This window comes from Podarcis erhardii, assembly GCF_964252035.2.
Source record: "Podarcis erhardii genome assembly, chromosome: 2".
Classification (NCBI taxonomy): domain Eukaryota; kingdom Metazoa; phylum Chordata; class Lepidosauria; order Squamata; family Lacertidae; genus Podarcis; species Podarcis erhardii.
Genome location: NC_138498.1, coordinates 87,554,537 through 87,574,359, shown reverse-complemented (window position 1 = coordinate 87,574,359; position 19,823 = coordinate 87,554,537). Strand labels below are relative to the sequence as shown.

The 19,823-nt window shown below is 42.5% G+C and overlaps 1 long non-coding RNA gene across 1 annotated transcript; it reads left to right on the top strand.

Moving 5' to 3' along the window:
- The first annotated feature begins 421 nt into the window (after window positions 1-421).
- On the top strand, window positions 422-19,157 carry LOC309335866. The gene is made up of 4 exons (XR_014153782.1): window positions 422-589; window positions 3,190-3,296; window positions 16,010-16,043; window positions 17,607-19,157. It is a non-coding gene; the product is annotated as an uncharacterized lncRNA (long non-coding RNA).
- The last annotated feature ends 666 nt before the right edge of the window (window positions 19,158-19,823 follow it).

Here is a 19,823-nt window from a genome sequence, read left to right as displayed (position 1 = left end):
ACAGCAGGGGTGAGCCTATAGTTGGATTAGCATCAACAGGTGATGAACCCCTGGTGAATAAACCCACTTGTTTCGCGATCCAATGCCTAAGCCAATACCTTTTCATTGCTGTAATCAATAAAGTTGTGGCCTTTTCTAGCCCATTAACCTTATATCACGTGTCCCTGTGTCTTCTTTTCACGTCGCGGTGGTCGGGTCCTCGAACCACAACATCTATTTAATTATTTTAGATGTATGCTCCAAACTATTGCAGGATGGGGAAACAGAGATTTAACATAATGCATCTATGCTATAAAATGTGCTAAGCTTAAAGTGACCATTTTTATATACCCATAGTCATCCAGCAAATATCAGAACTAACAGAAAGGGCGATAGATATTATAACATTAGGGATTCTGCTCCATATTTTAAACAGAGTAGTTCCAGGCCAGGATTTACACAAACTTGGGAGCTCAGGAGCCTAGGTGTGTGGGTGGGGAGGAGCTGCAGTTTTCGCTTGGGCTTTTCTGTGTTAGAGTTTGTTCTCAATTAAACAATTTGATCACCATCCTGCATGTAAAGATTACATCTTACACCTCCAAGAAGCATGGTGAGTTGACGGTACGTATGTCATTAAGCCACACTTGGTTGATCTTAAAGATCATGTGTCAGAGGGATCCTATTTGTACTTTTAGGCTGACATTTTAATAATCCTCTGTCTTGCGGATGTTTCTTTCCCTTGCCTTCAACACCTGGGGGAAAACCTGTTTGTTCGCTTTGCTCTCTCACTAATGTACAAACGGTTTGCTCATTTAACAACCAAGTGCACCAATTTCCTTCTATCAAATGTTGGAAGATATCAGTCTGTTTCCAATTTGGGTTATTGAATGCTGAATTCTTGCCATCCGGTGCTGAGTTTTTGCATCCTTTCCTCTGAGCTCAGTTATAAAACTTACCCCATGCAGCATTTTATATTTGCTCCTGCTAATTTCCCATGCTACAGAATGGATGCCCATCTTGACAAGATTCGTATAAATCAGCATTAGTTATTTTGAAATCCACACAGTTGATGCACGCAAAACCAAATTTGTCCCAGAATGAGAACTAGCTATATTCTATATTCACACATTAACACTGAAATCTTATGCATGCTTACCAGGGAGTAAGCCCCACTGGACCAAGTAGTACTTACATCCAAGTAAAGAGGCATAGGATTGGGGGGGGGGTCAAATTTGCTCCCCAAGAGATGGGTAACCTCTGGCTCTGGCATCTGTGAACAAGCTATTAAAATGACTGAAGTCAGCCAAGCAGATGTCCATGTAAGAGTGAATTTAAGTAAATTCATTAAGGTAAGGATCTGCTGCCCAGGGTGATGCTAGTCCCTAACTTTTAGAAGAATTTCCTGTATTTTGGATAATCTTGTGTAGGGCTATTTAAGACGTCAGAATGGAAAAAAGTGAAGCGTAACCTATATTTATCTGAATTTGGATTCATGCATAAAAATCAGGATACACAAATCTGTGTCCTCTTTTTAATTAAATTTTAACATGTTATTTACTGCTTAATTGCTTCTCAGGATGTGCAAGTAGCCACCCCATGGACCCCATTTTGGGGAAGCCAACATGATGGCTGGATGCTGTTGAAGTGAAAGCCCTGCTACCAGCAAAAGCCACTTTGGACCGGGACCTTCAGCCATCTTCCGATCCCCAGTTTGGATACTTTCCTTTTATGCTTCTGGGTAACACTGTCATCTCTGACCCAACAGTGTTGGCAGGTTTTTGAATCACAGCATGAACCTGCAAAAATCTGTTTTAGCAGATGTGGTAGTAGGTAAAGGATTTATTTGCACTCATGAACAGAAATGCCCCTCCCTTGCATCCTTCAACACTCTGCAAGAAGTGGGGGAAGGCACCTTTCATATCTGTAGCTGGAGTCAGCTTGGCAACAAGGAAGCGCTCAACTTTCCTGTGAGAAACAAAATATAAATAAACAAAGACACCAGAAATAGCAGCACAAAAGCAAATCTGCCCACCAATGCAGACATTTCCTTACGGGTTTGGAATAATGTCCACAAACGGCAGCTCAGGATAGACTAGAGAGAGATGGGTTGAATTTATCAGGCAGGGCAAGGAGAAACTGCTGGCCCATGCAGAGGGGAGGAGGGAGGGGAGGCAAACCAGATGGGACCTAATAGGTCTTTTCCATCTCTGATTTCTATGATGTACAGCACATAAAGCTAGAAGCAGCAACGGTTGAAATCGATGCTGAGCCAGAACTGAGCAGAGGGTTTTTAATCAATCTCAAAGGCCATTTATTGTAAAGATTCAACAAAGCGACAGAGATTATCGCTACGACACAAGGAGCCAGGACACGGAAAGCAAGAAAAGAGCACAGAGAGGTTCTCTTGGGAAGGTCTGAGTGTGCTGCCTTGGCCCCTTTCTCAGACTTAATTGCAACACCGAGGGAGTGGAAATAAAGATTTTGGGGAGGGCATAATTTCTTCCCAATTCCTGATGGCTAAAGATTTCAGAAAGGAAAGCATTTCTTTCTGTCACAGGAATGGGAAAGTTACAACACAACAGCTTGGTAACCTACACACACATCCACACACCACTTACAAGGTCCTGATTTGTGACTGAAGATCAAAGTAAATTATAGCAATATCATAACATTATGCCAGACTAGTGTCATCCAGCCTGGTGTCATCCATATGTTGCTGGGCTCCAACTCCCATTATCCCTGATCACTGGCCATGTTGATTGGGGTTAGGAATGGATGAATTTGTCATTTATCCAAGTTCAGTCCTCCACATTTCTATATTGCTTTGCAATATTGCTAACCCTTTTAGTGTATGTTTCTCCTAATACACACCTTTTTTTGTATGCAGTGTTGCCTAATATACTCATTTTAGAAGCAATTTTCCTTAATAGAATGTATTTTTCCATGTTATTTTCACCAAAATATGCATTTATACTCCTTTGCACACATTCTTTGGTTGGGAAACTGCGTCGCAAAATTCACAGCAGTGTGAACATTAATGAATGGCTGCTTTTCGGTTTACGTGTTTTTATGGAAAGTGAAGGTTATGTAGCTTCACATTAAAATGTGGCACCCCCCAAGTGAGTGGGGGTCATGGGAGTTGTAGTCCATCAATATTTGGACAATAAATTTGACCACAAGTGTATGAATAAAGGTTTCATTTAAATCTAGGAGAAGTCTCACCCGATTTTCTCAGTGGTAATTGGCTGGACTGAACCTTTTGTTGTGTAACGCTATGGAGAATGAAGAGGCAAAGCTTCTCATGACATGATTACTAGGTACGTTGCAGTTGAGCTTCGGTGGTTTTAGAAGTGTCATAATTACATTGATATGGTATTTCTGAAGAAAATATCGGCAAATGAAAAAGGAAAGGTAAGAGTTTCCAGAGTTGTTAGCAGGTAAGAGACTCTAATGCTGCTCCTAATTGTGCTTCTTCCACACTTGGGAACTCTCAAATCTTCTGTTTCTTTGATATTTCCTTGCTCAAAGTTGAAAGACATTGCTTTCATCCATAAAATACTAAGATATGAAATGCATATTGACACTAGAGCTGTCAAAACAACCTTCCTGCCCCTTCTACATTTGTTCTCCTTCTCTCATAATGCTAGAATATAGGGTCACCAAATAAAATTGAGTGGCAGCAGGTTCAGGACACACGATGCATAATCAGTTTATGGAATCCACTTCCCCAAGATCTGATAGTGATAGCTAGCAAGCTAGATAGTTTCACAAAAGGGCGAAACACATTCTTGAAGCACAGCTCTATCAAAGGGTCTTAGCTTTAGTAGCTAAATGAAACTCGGATGGGCAGATCTGCCTATTTTTTACAGTACTTTTGCAAGTTTTTTCACATTCTGTTCGGCTCCATTTTCACATTAATCTGTAAATATTTTTTAAAACCATCTTGAAATATTTAAATAGCATTTAAATGCTGTGTATTTGTCTCTTGCTTCAATTGTCTCCTTTGTGCCATATTCGAGAGATACCGTTTCAGTTTCTGTCTGTTTTCAGATTGTTGGCATGTGGTTCTTTGAGGAGTTTGTTTCTTTGTTGAAATGGGTACAGGAATGTATTGATTCATCACTGATATGTTGTATGTCTGTGATTCGACTTGTGCTCTTCAGGTTGGCTCAATGTCTTGTGTTATCTGCTGTTGCTTCCCTCTTGCTTATTGTGTCACCATTGTGCTCTGAAATGTGTGATCTGTGGGAGTTAAATATATGTAGTTGGTTCTGCTATATGGCAGGAACATAAGCATAAACAGTGGTTGCATATCTTGGGTGAAGAGGATTCAGATGATTAAAAAAAAGATCTTAAAGGGTTGTTGTGTATAGCCTACATTCTTTTAAAAATAGTGGGGTCCTCTGGCACCATGAAAACATTTTACAAAAAGCATAACCGCCACAGTGTTGACAAGTTGGATACAAGGAACCGTGACCAGAAATAAACTTGGCAAAGGGGAGCATCCCCATGCTCTCCTCTCCTTGCAAGCCCCACCACTGACAGTCCCTTCCATGACCCCAAAGCTTCTCCAGAGCAGCATGGGATAGGGCACAGAGGCTGCAATAAATGCTCCAAAACAGGCAATGGCTCTCCATGCATGGAGGTCTCTACTCTTGGAAGGTACTTCCACCTGATGTTTGCCACTACCAAAGCAAAGCAGAATAAGGTGGCAGTTGCAGGGGGTGGGGCCACTGAGGATCAATGGTAAGGTGTTGGAGAAAATATCTATGCGTTATGTGACTTGCCCTAAATATGTCAGGGATTCTGAACTGCATAGGGTTAGATGAGACGATCCTACTTCTATGATTCTGTGATTCTATACTGTTGAGTCTTGCCCCATTTTTGATGTCCGCTACTTGTTTATAATTCATTCAAATGAACATTCTGTTACCCCCTACCCCCAGGAAAGAAAACCATCATGGATCTACCACACCAATGTCAGCGTCATTTTGTGATGAGGTTTCTGGGACCAGTTCTCATTTCCACAGCTAGAAAACTAGGGAAGCTGCAACAAAAAAGACAGAGAGAGCACTCCCAATTCTGACATCACTTGACAGAACATGTCTACTTGACTGTCTACTTGACCCACTGACAGCTATCTCTCTCCTTGGAAGGGTGCTGGGGCATTGAGTGGGTGGACTGAACAAAACTGAAAATGGCTGACCCTTTCCTTCTGAGATTGAAATCATCTCATGTTTCCTCACACTAATAAGATACCCTAACCTGCTGCCTGCCAGCAGAAATCCTCATTAAGCCACCTTGAGGAAGAACATCTACTGAAAGTTTCTTCATCTCTTCACACTTTCTGAAAGACACCCAATTAAGTATACCTGTGCTGTCATGTGCCAATGACTCACCTTAACTCTCAGCACAAGGTACCCACTTCTCCAAATGTGAACCCTGATTCCCACTTGATCAATCAACTCCTCAACGGGAAACCAGTGGTAGCGTCACTTGACTCGAAATCTTCACTGACAGCTCTCAGAAACATATGACAGGCTTCTCTCAGCTTTCTAGAAAAAGAATTCAAATGTTAGAAACACTGTAGAGCTATAGTATATTGTCCTAGAGTTTATAGGAAGCTGTAGTAGCCTCCTGTGGAGATAGACTCTTCTGGGGGGTGGGCAGCAGTCCTTTAAAATCAGGAAGTAATTAAATTAGGGACACCTGGCATGCACCTGGGAGGCCTTGCTGCCAACTATGAGGGGAAAAATAAATTTCTCTCCTGATTTTGATTTAAATGGAGACAAATTGCAATGTTGTAACTTTTAGATATCCTGTATTTTTCAGAGTTGCATAGAATTGAGAAATACATTAGGCATGGCTTTCCCATCACAGTGCAGGGGTGAAAGAGCCACACCTATTTTAATGTTCCTTTAAGGTAATTATTAAAGATAGAATAGCACCCCCTTCCTATATCATCCTAGCAATCTTACATCTGCATGGAAAAATAACAGAATTCATTGGGACCTCTGCTTGTATGCTTACAATATGTGCAGGAACAAGAGGAAGTGGGGAAACTATCTAAGGGCTACTATGTTTCCCTTAAATGTGAATCAGGAAACGGTAAAGATTACATGAAGGCCCTGTCTCCACACAATATGGCACCTCCCAGCCCTAACCTGGATGGTCATAAAACATCAGAGCAGCTTACAGAAAGTGTGGCGCAGTGTCAGACTAGGACCTGGGAGACCAGGCTTCAAATCCCCACTTGGCCCTGAGGCTCACTGGGTGACTTTGGACCAGTCATTGCTTCTCAGCCTAACCTACCTCACAAGGTTATTGTGGGGATTAAATGAGGAGGTGGAGGACCATGTAGGCCATCTTGAGCCCCTTTGGAGAGAGAGAGAAGTGGTATATAAATGCAGTAAATAAATAGAATTATGAATAAATAAAATTATCAGTAAAAACATACAAAAACAAATATTTAAAATAATCAACAATAATTAAAATCGGCAATAAGCCAAAACCTGATGAAAGCATTTGGCAGCTTCTATATGTCTGAATAGGCTTGCCTAAACAAAGATGTTTTGAGTCGGCACCAAAAAGAGTTAGGTGCCTGCCTGCCTGCCTGCCATCAATAGGCAGGGAATATAGAAGTGCCCCCTCTTTGCTTATGTGATTAAAAGCCTCCTCAAGGACATTATTTTTCAGCTAGGCTTTCAACCTGAGCATAGATGTTTTACCAATCCCTTGATTTGAGTCTCTTTTATCTTCTGTGACATGTTTCTTCTCTGCATTTTAAAGATGGGTTATTAGGTGGGCAGAGTGTGCCTAAGAGTCACTGTGGTGAAGGAAGAGCTGCTGGTAGAGCCACGGCCACATCCATTGCCCCACCAGTTTGCTGCAGCCAGGGTGGGAGGTGAGCGGGCAGCCATTCCTTCTTCCCTCCTGCCTCTGCACCATCCTAAGGCTGGCATATATCTCTGTGCCATTCCAGAGGATGTGTCATGGAAACATGGAGGGCTACCCATAACACTCCTTCAGCACACTCAGTTTTACCTGTCACCTGTTGCAGATATTAATATTGTGCAATTTGGAGCAACTGGAAGCATAGGAACTGACTCCTTTTGGAAATAAAGCATTTTCCAGGTCCATAAATATATTATTCAAATTTTACTAGCAAACTTTCTTCATAACAGAATGAAAACATCAAATGTACATAAAAATACCTGTACAGTGACTTGTGCTGTCCAGCACAGGCTCAGCATCTTAGAAAGTATGAAAGGTCTCTGTCTCTCTATCCACAGCCTGCATTCCTGCCTTTATTGGCCTTAGGCTGTTTACTCTCCCTTCAGGAGAGTTTCACTTGATTGAGTTTGGGAGACAAAGACTAAAGGCAAGTCCCTTTCAAAATGGAGATTTGCAACTCAATACCTTCATCACGTGATCTAAAGTTACAACACTCACATGTTAACTACCAGAGAACAACAGTTAGTTAATCATCAACTTAGAAAGAGCTCAGTGTGCTCTACTTGGCTTTAATACAGCCTCATGGGAAAGCAGCATGTAAAACTTTCTGCAATAAACCTTTAGCAATTTTTCATTTCAGTTTCAATTAAACAGTCATACTTAACATTCCAGTCGCTGGAAAATGGATGGAACATGCACTGATGGAACATGCACAGCAGCCAAGCTCTCTGTCCACGTGCTGAGGAAACTGGTTGCATATGAGTTGCCCTGCTAGTAGTCCTCCCTCCCCACCAGTGGAGCAGTAACCTCCATGGCTTCCTGAGGACCTTCCTAAAAACAGCCTCAAGGTAGTGACAGGATTGCTTATGGGCTTGTTCCTTAGATGCTGTAAGGCATGGGTAGGCAAACTAAGGCCCGGGGGCCAGATCCGGTCCAATCGTCTTCTAAATCCGGCCCATGGACAGTCTGGGAATCGTGTGTTTTTACATGAGTAGAATGTGTCCTTTTATTTAAAATGCACCTCTGGGTTATTTGTGGGGTATAGGAATTTGTTCATTTCCCCCCCTTCAAAATATAGTCCAGCCCCCCCCCCCACAAGGTCTGAGGGACAGTGGACTGGCCCCCTCCTGAAAAAAATTTGCTGACCCCTGCTGTAAGGCTCCCTCAACATTTATTTATTTGATGAAATAAACCCTTTCAATATATAAAATCAACAAACCAGAAGATTTTATTGTGCTTCTTTTGGGCACCAGCCTGTTGCTCAGTGCCTTCCTGGGACAGTGCATCAAAGCACCACTCCACACACGGCGCTTGTAGCAAAGCCAAAGGTTAGCTGTCAATAGATAAATTGTGAAGGCAATGGAAATTGGTCTTGCCAGGCAGAACGGTGGGCAGAGTAATGCTATTTTCCCCTTCTATTCCCTGTTCTGTTCCAACGTGTGTGTGTTTGCATTTTTCATCACCACTTTCATTTCAAAAACTTTCATGCCTCGGCAATGAAGAATGAATAGTAGAAATAAGCTGCTTGAGAAGTTGAAAAGGGGAGTGGGGTGGGGGAGAATCCAAACAACAGAAATAGTCCCTAATCTTTCTTTAATGTATCTCTTCTTCTTGCTTCCTCCCCCCCCCCCCCTAGAATGGAAGAGAATGAGGAATAGAGGGCAACGGAAGAACCTTGCTGAATAGCCCAACTATAAAAACACAACCACAGTTACTAAAAGCCCAATCTATTTTCAAATGATTTGCTCTAATGGAATGTTGCTGTACATCTTTTGATGAGACAGGAGTCTATTTAAAAAGACAGGCGCTTTCAAATGTGCTTTTAAACCCCGTCTGTCAATTAGAACAACATCAAGGGTTCAGTGGCTGGGAAAAAAGATGACAGTAATGAAGCGCTGGGAGGGCAACAAGAGAGAAAAGACATAAATCCAGTGGCCAGAGAGAGAGAGAGAGAGAGAGAGAGAGAGAGGAAAGAAGGGAAAACAAAACTGAATTTCAGAAAGGAAGGCAGGGAGGAAAATAAAGCGGAAAGGTTTTGCATCACAGGTAAACCGAAGCTTCTCGAGTATTTGTTCCCCCTCAAAGAGATATAGCTGAGCAGAGAACAAAAATATTTTATAGTAATTACAAAAGTCTGCTGCTGCCAGCTAAAGTGTGTAGTCCTCTACCCAGAGGCAGAACTTCATTTGAGACCAGTCTTCCTAGAGCTAACGTAGGAGCGTGTTGCAGAGCACCTGAAAAGTAGGTTTCCTTCACGACTGAGTCATCACAAAGCACCCTCTATGCATCTACTGTCAGGAAATGACCCAGGACTCTTGAACCCCACCGCCTCTTACTTTGGAAATTAAGAAATAGGGCCAATATGAAAGGGCAGAAATCTCAGCATCTTAATGGATACCGACAATTCCCCTTCCAATGGCTTTACTGGAATTGCCAGTGTTTAAATTCAATGAAGGGTGAAAAAACAGTGTTAAGAAAAGCACATTCAACTTTAAAAACAACAGCAAAAGTCCCATTTATATGTGTCTTGTCTGCTAACATTTTAGGTATTTGAGAGAGAGAGTAGGTGCAGGCCATGATGGGGGGGGGGGAAATGATAGAAGCTACTAGGGAATCTCCAACATTGTGGGAGTGAACTTCTACTCATGCAATGGGACTTCCCTCTCCCCTTCTCCTCTCTTAAGGATCACAGCTTTGCTCTGGAGGGTCCCCTCAATCCTCTGGAGCAGACTTTATACAGGGGGAGGGGGAAGGGGGAAGTCTCATTGCATTAGCAGAAATCCCTTCTGCTGAAAGATGGAAACTGTGTTCAACCCATCAAAAACAAGAGAATGCATCCCCTCCCCGAGCATGTTACTTCTTTGGTGAAAAACTAGCAATCTGCTCTGTAAGAAACAGCTACTGTATAATGAATTTGTGATGGTAGCATGGACAACTTATTTAGATATATGGCATGCATACATACAAAACTGTCTTCTGGATGAGACTGGCATCTCATGGCCACTGAGTTCAACAGGTAGGCACACACAAAAGTCAAGATGTTATTTTCACTAATATGTGCATTTATTTATTTTTACATTCCCACCTAATACACTGTCAGGATGCTGTCAGCGGCTCCCAGGAAAGTATAAACATAAGGGAAGGTTTCTTATTGTCCCTTTTTATCCAATCATTACAGAGAGAGGCTATAGAACCCAGCCTCATGGATAATGGTGTTGTCCCAAGTGAATCTCCACCCCCCGTCTCTCCCACTTCCTCATTCATCACTTCTACAGGTGCTGTTATATGCCCTCTGTCTTCTAGCTCTTTGCTCTCCTACTTTCAAGGCTCGCCAGGTTTTGGGGGGGGGTCTGGAAGGCTTCCAATGACACCGTGTCCGTCAGCTATCACCTTGCTTCCTCCTCCTCCTCTCCTATTATTTCCCAACTTTGCCCTTCATCTGCCTCTGAGCTGTGATCTCCCGCAAACCACTGTTGAAGTCTATGCTGTCTTCCTCTTCCTCCTCCCTGGAAGGGTCAGGGTGGGGAGGCAATCTCTACCATTCCTCTTCTGTCTAGTCCCTGACATATACACATTTTTGTACATATTTTTGGGTTGTAGAACTGCATCGAAAAATTCAGAGAAGTGCAAATATTTCCTGCATATCACGTTGGTATAGTTTCAGGAAGCATAGGTTAGGTAGGATTGCAGTAAAATGTGAACCATTTCTCTCATTTCAATAATAATAATAATAATAATAATAATAATAATAATAATAATGGAAATGTCTGCCAGTCTTCATCAGGAAGCTGTTCCAACCCTGCCCTAACAATATAAGTTTGTTGTTATAGGTTATTTTTAGATGCCATTTGTACTTATTTATTTGTTTGTTTCACAACATTTATATGCCACTTGATTGCAATAAAATCTCAAAGTGGTTTACAAAAATAAAAAAATAAAAATTATCTGTAAGAAATCAGTAAAAAAAAAAAATCACAACCCTTTTCACACTGTATCATCTCTTTCCTAAGTGGTTGAAGCTAATTCAAGGCCTCTGCAATGTATTGAAGCCTGCACTTCTCTTGATTAACTAACAACCTAGGTGAGGCAAGATGGGCCCAGATTATTTTTAGGTTTCCCCTTTTTGGGGGGTGGGGCTCAGACACAGAAGCAGAGTCTCTCTGCCCTTGAGTCTGAGCCCATCCCTGTGGAAAAGGGTGCCTTCCTGGCTGCAGAGACGTCCATCTTGCAGCAACAGGCACCCACAATCCTGAGGGGAGGTTGGCACCCCTGCCCTCCAGTGTTCTTAGAAACCAACCATGTTCACACACACACACACACACACACAATCAGAAATGTGAGTTGGCAGGGGAGATTTATCATTTTCCAAACTATGGACCTGTATCCAACAGGAAATTGTTTCAAACAACCATGTGTGGGTAGAAGGACATCTCATGTACAATTAAACGTTCCATCCCTCTCCTCTCCCTGCATGGCCAATAGCCTTCCCCAAAAATTTTTTGGGGTTCTCCTAACCCTCCAGAGCAGATTTGGGGGGGGGGGTGGAGGAAAAGGAGGAGAAGTTTAGTCACATGAGCAGAAGTTGTTCCTTTCATGATGTGATAACTTCACCCGATTCAACCCAAAGTGTCTTTTAAAAAATAAAACCCAAAAGCTGAGAATACAAATGGAATTACAAAAACTGGATAAGAGATTCATGAGTTCTAGATTCCCATCCCTATACTAAGTAATAACAACAGGACACCCACAAATTACTCTAAGCTTTCCTTGGCTGGGCTCTGATTTAATCTCTCCTTTTAATTAGTTCCCAGAGCTGCACATTATTTATAGGTTGTGTTTCCATGTGCCTTGAAAAGTCTGAAGCTCTAACCTATCTTGCTTAGACAAACTAATCCCCCATTCCTTCCCACTCTGTTGTATTCGCACCACAGACACACAAGAACTGCCTTATCACATGCTGAGTTGTTTATAAAAAGCAGAACATGATTCCTCCAGACTTAATTACAGTCATTTGCCCAGGTTTTGGCATGTCATGATCTCAGTCAGCACCGCGAAGCCTTCTCTGGTGTCTGAGTGCTATAAATATTTGCATTACAGGTGGCTCTTCAACACATCTAATAGAGACATCCTTGTATTGTTGATCACTTTCTTCTTCCAGTAGTAGAAGCAGTAAAACTGTTAAACTGGGAAGGAAAGGGCATTTAACAGAAGAGAAGCCAGTCAGCACAGGGGAAGGGTGGTGTAACTGTGGCTAATGAAAACTGTATGTGTGAAGGGGGACTAAATGTGGGGCAAAAGAAGCAGCAATTCTGACAGAGACCAGGCCACATGGGAGCCACTTCCTCAGGATGCTCTTTGGTTGTTATAGAGGAGTGAGCTTAGAGGGGTATCTGATCTCACGTTGCTGCATTCCTCACCCAATCTAGGATTACACTTCATGCACCTGATGAAGTGAAGTGTGGTTCATGAAAGCTTATGTAATAATAAATATATTAACAGAATAATTCCAAGCCCTGACTTACCATTGCAGAGTGAGTTTGGATGAGACTGAGGTGTCCCTCCACCCAGCTCTGCCCAGTGGCCACTGGCAAGGGGAGGGGCTGTCTCTGCCCCTTCATGCCCCTGCCCAAAACTGTGGGTGGAAGCTACAACTGATGGTATCCCTGCTGGTGGTTGCTAGCATAATCCCCCAAATGTGCCATTCTGGAGTGACAAAGGGGCAGAGCTGCGCTAGTGAAGGAATGTCTGGATCCTAAGCCAGCCCTGCTGCTGGCAGGTTGAGATGAAGGGCCCAGACCACTGAGCTGGCATAATAGAAATAAAATATTTTTTTCTTTCCCCACTCACTTCCACCCTAGCTGGTCTAAGTTTCACTGCTCTGTTAAGCCCCACTGCTGCCATGACAAGCTAAGAATTTCATCCTTGGTGTCTGAGGCTCAGTTGTGTTTGCTACCCCAGACCTATACAGCTATGCTTCTGGAAAGTTCCATATGTATCTGTGAATGATCAGCACAGCACTGAGTTGCATCATTAGGCTTCTTCACATACACAGAACAATTGATGATAACACAGTTGCTACTAAGTCAGGGGTCAGGAACCTTTTTCAGCCATGGGATAGTCCACCGTATCTCAGACCATGTAGTGGGCCAAACTAGATCTCTTTTTTTGGGGGGGGGGGAATGAACAAATTCCTATGCCCCACAAATAACCCAGAGATGCATCTGAAATAAAAGCACACATTCTACTCATGTAAAAACATGCTGATTCCAGGACCATCTGTGGGCTGGATTTAGAATGCGATTGAGCCACATCCAGCCCCCGGGCCTTAGGTTGCCTACCCCTTATCTAAGTCAACACCACAAATAATGTGTGGGACACAGGAGCATGGTGGGGAGCGAGGCATGGCCCAGAATTCCCTGGAGCTTACATGCCTTCCTAGATACTGTTATACAGGGCTTTTTTTCAGCCAGAACTCACCAGAACTTCGTTCTGGCACCTCTCAGATAGGTGCCATTGCCATTATAAGAGAAGAAGAGAGGCGTTCATGGTGAGTCCTATGTGCAGGTTCCATGTATGTGTAAATAAAGTCATATATCCTAATGGCACCACAGTCTCCCTTGACCTTCATTTCAAGAAAACCAAACCCTGGATCACTGGAGGATCTTGGACATTGGGGTGTGCACAAAAATATTTTCAGTTATTTGGAATTTCACAAGCCTTGTTTCCTAAAGGTGCCCATGATTACAATTCATTTTGGGGTGGAGGGTATCACGTGAATTGGCCAACAGCTCCACAGAGATTCCATTGCCAAGTGACTGCAAAGGTCATTTTGTGTGGTAGGGGAGAAAGAGCTGGACCATGAATGGCTCATAGCAGGATGAATTTCATAGTCTTTTTTCCTCTTCCCTGGGGGACCAAAACATATACATGCCATTTGCTCTGATCAAGGTGCTGGGCCCGAAACCAGGGGATGTAGTTCACACCACACCTTTGTGGCCTGCTGTCTGTGAATGCAACAGAGAGCTTCTTTAATCTCTTTGTGCCCCAGAGTCTCTTCTGTAAAATCAGGGTAATAGACTTCCCTACTGTTTTGTGCAGATATACATTTCTTCATGTTTGTGAGTCACTCAGATATCCCAGTAATGAGGCCCATAGAAGTGCTCTAGACAGAGCAGATGCATTTATGGAACTGTGGCACAAATCCCCAGTCATCATTACCCAGAAAAAAAACCTGCTGTTCCTTTTCTATTTATGTTTCTTTTCTCTCTCTTCCCACCCACCATCACAGCCCCCCCCCAGTCGACAAACTTACCTCTCTGTGATTCAAACCATAGTCTTTAAAATGTGCATTATATTGACATTTATATAGTACATTTCTTACACTTACTCTCAAAGCTTTTTACAAAGCTATGAATTACATACCTGTCACCCACTGAATTCATTCATGCAAAAGAGAGGCAGTCATTACATGCTTGGCAATAAAACTCATAATGCCACCCACCATTGAGCTTTTATATGTGCACACCAAAGATATAAAGTTACCTCCGTGCCCTTGACACCGTGAATACATCAGAGGAGGATAAGCACATAGGGAGTTAATGATGGACGGGAGGGACAGGGTCTCTAGCCACTCTGAGATGTGAATATGAAGCATATATTTATTCATAAGCGGCTATGGGTACAGGTTTAAAACTGTCTGATTAATGGCCAGGTGCCTTTTCCCAAACTGGTGAAGGCTACTGAGCATGATACACTACTTTGCTTTTATATCTCTCCCTTCAATCAACAACTCCAAAGCACTTTGCTTGCACTAATTAATCCCCATGTTTATGTACGTGAAGATATCATTCTCTTGCATTGAGATTAACTCAAAGCTAAACGCTGAAATAGGGAAGGCAGGTGGAAGAGGACTGCATGATCAAGAAGTGGAGCCAATCCCAGGCTCTGGCCAGAGTGAAAGGGGTGCAACTTCAGAGTAGGTCCGAGAGAGAACTAACTCTCTCTCTCTCTCTCTCTCTCTCTCTCTCTCTCTCTCTCTCTCTCTCCAGCCCATCCCATCCCACGGGCAGAAATTAAGGACCATTCCCCAGCACCATATCATTGTTTGTGGTTACTTCACCTGCTCACCCTCAGTTAAGAATGGCCTTACTGCAGAGTCACTGGTTAGCAGTTCTGTCAAGTTCTGTTCTCAAGTTATTGTTCTGTTGCAACTTTAGGTGTTTGTAGAGCAGGAATATTGGACAGGATCTATAGTCAAACAGGGAGACCCGTAATGGCCCAGAGGCCTGGCCCCCTCCCAACAGATATTGAGTGGGCCGAAGATAGCTTGGCCCTGGAGATTTAGCCTCCCTGGCACAGCTCCAGCTTAGTTGGTCACCACAGACCCAGTTTCTATGCAGGCTCCAGTGGAATGGTCTGTGCTGGGATGGAACCCTAATACCCAGCAACTTCCAGTGCCCAGCCAATAGGCTGAGCATGAAGTTTCAGCCAAAAGACAGGCTGCCCTCTGCAGAATCCATGCTCTGTGGTAGCACTAACCTTTATTAAGACCATAATCAATAAAGCAGTGGGCATGTTTGACCTAATATCAGTGTCTTGTAGGCTTCTTAGAGGTATCTGGTTGGCCACTGTGAGAACAGGATGGGCCTTTAATCTGATCCAGCAGGGCTCATCTTATGTTTTTATCTACTGCAGCTTGTGCAACAGGGCCTTTCCTTCCTCTACAGTTCCCTGCAGCCCTTCCACATGCCCCCAAATTCTATGCTATGCAGTTGCTTTTGTGAATCCGTGTTGATACCATAGTGTCCAGATTTGGCTCCTCAAAGAAAAGCCCATCGAAACCGTAGAGCAAAATTTGTTGGGAAATTACAAATAATCAAATGATTAATAATTGACCATTTGCAGGCTTGTTTTGCAAGTTTAGTTTCGGTTAGCTATGGTGTTTGATGAAAACAGAACAGTATCAATAATTCACATATCCATCAAACACAGAAATATTAATATAACCTCTAAGAGGAGTTCCAGTTTTTTTAAAAAAAAAACTTTTGATATTTTCATTTATTTTATTTATTCACAGAGCAAAACCTTCTAGTGAGGACAACAAATAACAGGTAAATAATCATCTCATCACAGGCATATTGGTTTTGCCTTCAAGTTTCCAATAGTTTAAATTGGTGATCAGTGGGTCCAACCGTTTCCCTGTGAAACTTTAATGCAAACACTGTATCCTGTGGCCTCAGACCAGTTTATTTGAATGACCACTTTGCCCCATACATACCTACTCAATTGCTTTGATCTATAGAATTTGCACTTTTACAAATGCCGCGTTTGTTCCACATCTGTGAAGACTTGATCTCTCAGTGTGGCAGCACCTATGCTTTGGAACGCCCTGCCCTCCCTTTGACAGGCACCAATTTTAGATGCCTGCTAAAAAAGAAAAGAAAAACTGCTTCATTTCAGCAAGCCTACCCAGACAACAAGTAGCTATGCATACTTGTTTTGGGTTTTTTGTTGTTAATTGATAATAATTATTATTGATAATTATTTTATCTTTTGATTATGCAGTTCACACATTTTGCTAAATAAAATTCAAATAAAGAATACCCATTAACAATGTACCAAACCTTCTGCGAGCTTCAAAGCAGATGGGCGTTTTTGTCATTCCCACAAAAGACTGCTGGGTTCTCTTCTGAAAATCATAATCTTGCCGTAACCTTTCTCCAGATGCAGTGCGTTTTAGGGCCAATAATTGAAAGTTATGTTCCAAGTAGTTCTGTGTTTTCCTAAAGGGAACAGAGGTACACTTTAATTCTGTAGACCTATAAAGAGCAACTTCTGTTTTATATGCAACAGCTTTCAAACATGTCAACTAAAAGACAAGTAACAGATGGGTGACCCATGGGTGACTATAAGGACCCAAGGAAACAAAAGGTGACTGAAGGATGGGAACGAGGGAAAGATGAGGTGCCGGAACTGAGTTCCTGCTGGGCAGGGGAAGCCCTGTATATATAACTTTCAAAATGGGGAAAGATAATGAGATGATCTCATCATTACAGTGGCATTTTATACGGCTATATTCTTTAATCTCTCAGTAATTTCCATGTTATGTTTCAAGGGATGGGATTCTCCTTGTTCAGCAGGATAGGGCCCTCATTTTTTAGTACCTTCTCTACGCTAATTAGCTGCAGGCAGTCTTGAGGCCATCTCACCAAAGGGAATGAGCTATGTGTTTCTGATGCATTTAACTACCACAGTGGGCACACGTAGAAGGCACTAGACCTTTTACATGCAAAGCATGTGTCCTACTAATCAATTACGGCCTTTCACTCAGTATATACTTCTAGTCCTTCCTCTTCCACCGCATTTCCATAATATCTGATGCTGAGGTTGCCCTGACACAGGAATAAGTCAGTGGTAGGAACGATACATTTGTGGGCCAGCAGCCCCCACCCCCCAAAGCATTGTCAGTTAGAACAATGTGTCCTTCCCCGCATCTCATTCTCTTTGAACCACACTGAGTATGTGTGTTAGGAATTATTTCTTTCTACTTCACTTCCAAATTAACATTTTCATTTCCATCTGTCAAAATGTGGGGCTCTCTGAGATGCAAGATATTGTCTTGTTAGTGTTCCTGTCATAATCATTATATCTCCTCTAATTCTTACCCTTTACAGGCTGCCAATGGTACTGAATGCTGAAAAGCTGATAATAACTGATCCAAGTCTCAAAACAACAGCCACCATTCTAGGGGAAATCTGATTAAATATCAGATACTTTAAAGCATACTTTGTAAGCTCCCAGCGGAAGCAACCAGGTTTGGATCTTATGGTATTTATGTTATTTGCAACACATCAGAAATTTCCTATATATATATTAGGGCCCTCAAAGTAAGAAGTGTCTTATTACTGGTTTTCATATCAATAGGATATGTTTCTCAAGAAACCTTCATCTGAAACCTTCATTGGAAACTAAATTGTACCTTTTTGGTCAGAGGACTGTGGCAGACCTTGGAATCTGTGTGGCACCAAAATTCAGTGCCCCTCTGCCTCTCATGCTCTATTCTAAATCATCGTTGTGGTGTCCCCCTGTGGCATATCCAAGTCGGTACTTGCATTCCAGTACAGGTTGAGTTTGTGGTCCAATGAAAGGAGCAAACGTTTTCAAGTATCATCCATTGCATCTACATAGGGGAGATGCATCTACATTGCATCTCCTTGTTTTTGAATTTTCAGTTATTGATTTCCCTAGAGAAGAGTTCCACCACTAGCATTTTTAGTAGCTAGAATTGGTGGTGTTGGTCTTGAAAGAAACACCAGGAAGACAATAAAGTGAGGACTCCAGCTTGGAACTATTCTACAGAACATTTCTATCTAGGCATGGAGGAAATGGCTTATCTTCCAAATGTAGAACCTGTTTTCTATGGAAGAAGGTAAGGGGCAATCAAAACTGCAGAAAACAGGTAAAACCAGCTCTAGTTCATATGATGACAAGTTGCAGGAAATGAAAGGGGTAAAAGTGAAGATTTATGGGAGAAATGGTGAGTGCAATTACTACGTGTGCTGTATTGATTTAAGAGGATTGTACTGCTCCCAGATAGAAATGGCTTTTATGCGTTTGGGCCTATCCCTGACAAAAACACTTTCTTCTCCGTTGACAAGGCCTTGTTGCTATGGAAATGTACGGCTGGATACAGGGGCACAGGCACGTTTTGATAACACAGGCCTAATGGATGTATTTTTGCAACATTCACAGCTCCTTTCTTCTTATTTTCTCCTGAGCAGACGACCATTTCTTCTATTTGTTGCCACTTGATAAAAAAATGTCTCTCTCTAATCTTTTAATTTAGCTTAGATTTCCTTCTCCTTCCAAGCAATGCAGTCTGGCAATTAAACTACTTATCTAGAGACTCCATGCTGGGGCTGGTTGCCTGTTCCCTGTTTTTCCTGTCTGTGAATCTTCTTACAGATGCCTTCTCATTGCCATCGTTCTAAAAGCATCATACATCTTCTGGCTTCTGCTTCATGAAGGGTATGAAAGACCAGCCATATTTCTGATCTATAAAGATGCCAGCTAAATCGTAAACAATATCACGATGCCCTATGTGTACAGTTACACAACCTTTGACATGTGCTTTGCTTCTTCATGAAAGATCAGTTCCTCAGAATAGTGCAGAAAGCAAGCTGGGAGAGGGGGGACCAGCTGTTTATAAAGGATTTGGTGGCCAGCCAACTCCTCCACAAATGCCCCACACTTGGGTATTTTCCAGAGTACAGTGGTACCTCGGGTTACATATGCTTCAGGTTACATACGCTTCAAGTTAAAGATTCCGCTAACCCAGAAATAGTACCTCGGGTTAAGAACTTTGCTTCAGGATGAGCACAGAAATTGTGTTCCAGTGGCGTGGCATCAGCAGGAGGCCCCATTAACTAAAGTGGTGCTTCGGGTTAGGAACAGTTTCAGGTTAAGAACGGACCTCCAGAACGAATTAAGTACTTAACCTGAGGTACCACTGTATGACACAGATCCACTTTCAAAATACAATAATCAGAAATTTGAAGCTGTGCATATATTAGCAAAGTTATTGTGGTATGAAGATATCCAAGTTGGAAGACATACATAATACACACATAAGAACATAAGAAGAGCCTGCTGGTTCCTAGAGAAGTCCACTAGCACAACCTGAGTGTAAGGGCACTCTCCCCTCCTAGGGTTTCCAGCAACTAGTATTCAGAACCATATTGTCTCTGATAGTGGAGGCAGAACATAGCCATCATCACCCTAGCTAGCAGGACCAGTGGTCAGGGATGGTGGGAATTGTAGTCTTAAAACATCTGGAGGGCTGAGTTTGAGGAAGCCTGCACTACACGAAGAAATGCTTTCTTTTATCTATC